The sequence below is a fragment of the Aplysia californica genome, unplaced genomic scaffold, assembly GCF_000002075.1.
Source record: "Aplysia californica isolate F4 #8 unplaced genomic scaffold, AplCal3.0 scaffold00074, whole genome shotgun sequence".
NCBI classification, from domain to species: Eukaryota; Metazoa; Mollusca; class Gastropoda; order Aplysiida; family Aplysiidae; genus Aplysia; species Aplysia californica.
The window spans coordinates 488,203-490,841 of NW_004797344.1; positions in this window are offsets into that span (position 1 = coordinate 488,203).

The following is a 2,639-nucleotide window of genomic DNA, read 5'->3' on the forward strand; positions in this document are numbered from 1 at the left end:
AATGTACCGGAGTACAGTAAAAGTACCGAAAATTGTAACGTAAGCACAAGTACCGGAGTACTTGTACTCCGTTACTACCAACTCTGGGTGGGGCCTCATAACGAGAACAGAATATTGAATCGCAGTCACAAACGGTACATCTCATCAAACCGGTTCAAGCTCTGACGGAATTAACATTTTATTGGAATGGACATTACACTCAATCTCTCACTGAATGAATTAAAACTAAAATAAGTTAGAAGCATCTTTACCCAAAGGGTGCGGTGCTTAGGACACTCTATGTGCGTCCGCAGGGCACATTACAAGACAGAAACACAGACGGGCTTTGTGTGGCTTGAGATCATACTGGCGGTTCAGCTAGCTCACCTAGCTTTGACATGTCGGGCGAGTTTAAAGAGGAGATCATTCAAGTTAATCGTTGACTTACTCGTGGAGGTAGGGTCTATCAAGACTACGTGATTAAGAAGGAAATTTGCAAGAACGAACGAATACGGGGTATTAAACACTATCTCTTTTCGCCTCTTTGTGTTTGATGCGAATCGCATCCAAGGATCTTTCTCTCTCTCTCTCTCTCTCTCTCTCTCTCTCTCTCTCTCTCTCTCTCTCTCTCTCTCCCTCTCTCTCTCCCTCTCTCTCTCTCTCTCTCTCTCTCTCTCTCTCTCTCTCTCTCTCTCTCTCTCTCTCAATCTCTTCCTTTCTCCTTACATATATCGCTTGTACAAAACGAGATTGTTCTTTCTACAAAATACAAATGTTTTTTGTAGGGAAAAATAGTCGCGTTTAAGCACAAGGGTGTGTGTGTGTGTGTGTGTGTGTGTGTGTGTGTGTGTGTGCGTGCGTGCGTGCGTGCGTGCGTGCGTGCGTGCGTGTGTGTGTGTGTGTGTGTGTGTGTGTGTGTGTGTGTGTGTGCATGCACGCATGTGAATGAAATCTTGGGTTCGGTTTGTCTATACTTCCGTCAAAAATTCAGAATTATTTTGACGAATAGTGATAGACAAGCACTTGGACACGATAATCGTGTTTTTTTTTACTGGAATAGTAAGATAAACAGAAAGAAGTCGTGGGTGGTTGGTGGGTGCTCTGGTGTGGTTTGCTTTTTCTTTCCTATCAAACGTTCGTAGCTTTTATCTCTCCTTTTTTCTTTTTTGTGTTTGTTACCTTTTGTAACATCTCTAATCTTCGGCATTTAAACCACCTTTATGTGCTGCAAGTCCTGTAAAACTTACTGCAACTATTTTTTTAAAAGCGAAGAATCAACAGACGGTGTAGCTGTTGGAACTACCTATGGTCTAATAAAATTACTGCCGAAGGTGAATGACCTACCCAGAGTAAACAGCTCTACTTTTGTATAACTAGTGATTCTCAGAACAAAACAGCGTTCTCGGGATGGGGACTCACAGGAAGGTTTAGCCTGCGTTTATTTGATCAATTAAGTGAACAAACACGCGATCTTTTAAGCTGTCTCTAGGAACCAGAAATGCCCCCCTCCCCCCCCCCCAATCCCCACCCCCACAAATAAATGTCAGTGACTAAAGGTCACAGACTTAAAGAGCATTGAAAACCTAACCATAATCTCTATCTCTATCTCTCTCTATATTTCTAATCACATTTATTGTGAAAGTTCGTCACTTTGGCCCACTAAAACTTCCGAACCACTTAACTTTCGAATTTGACAAATTTATGGTGGTTCAGCATCATTTAAAGGGTGCCGTTTTATTGAGGAGCCTGGAGTCACTGTTGTATAATTTTCAGTTTTTCATTAGTTTCGTTTCGATCTAATTTTGGGAAAGTCCGTCTTCTAAGATGCCGTTGTAAACAAGTGAGTTTTCCAATCACTAGCCGTGCGCACTGTTTCTACACCTTTGAAATTCTGGAGTGTACAACTACGACAGTGGAATAGAAAAACAATCTAAGCTTATACATCTATCTATATAGTTAGCAAGTACCTGCGAAAAGGTAGGTATGTCCCCATGACGGAGCCCGATTTTTCATTTATTCATTTCCTGAATTTATTAGAAAAATATAATTGAACAAAACGTTCTCAGTTCTCACATCAGTTGCAAATTGGTTTATCAGTTTCATTATTAGTACGGCATGTTTATTTTACGCAGGTGACACCAACCATTGATTTAACACTGTGATTTGGGAGGGGTGTGTGTGTGTATGTATGTGTGTGTGTCTGTGTTTGGGAGGGGTGTGTGTGTGTGTATGTATGTGTGTGTGTCTGTGTGAGTGTATGTGTGTGTGTGTGTGTGTGTGTGTGTGTGTGTGTGTGTGTGTGTGTGTGTGTGTGTGTGTGTAGTGTATGTATGTATATGTGGGCGCGCGCGTGTGTGTGAGAGAGAGAGTGAGAGAGAAAGAGGAACGAAAGAAAGAAAGAGAGAGAGAGAGAGAGAGAGAGAGAAAGAAAGAGAGAGAGAGGGGGAGAGAGAGAGAGAGAGAGAGAGAGAGAGAGAGAGAGAGGGGGGGAGAGAGAGGGGGAGAGAGAGAGATTTGGGGGAAAGCGGTTAGAGAACTGTATGTTTGTGTTAGAGTGAGAGACAAATTAATTGGGAACGAGAGCGGGAGACAGACAGACAGACAGACAGACAGACAGACAGACAGACAGACGGACAGACAGACAGACAGACAGAGAGAGA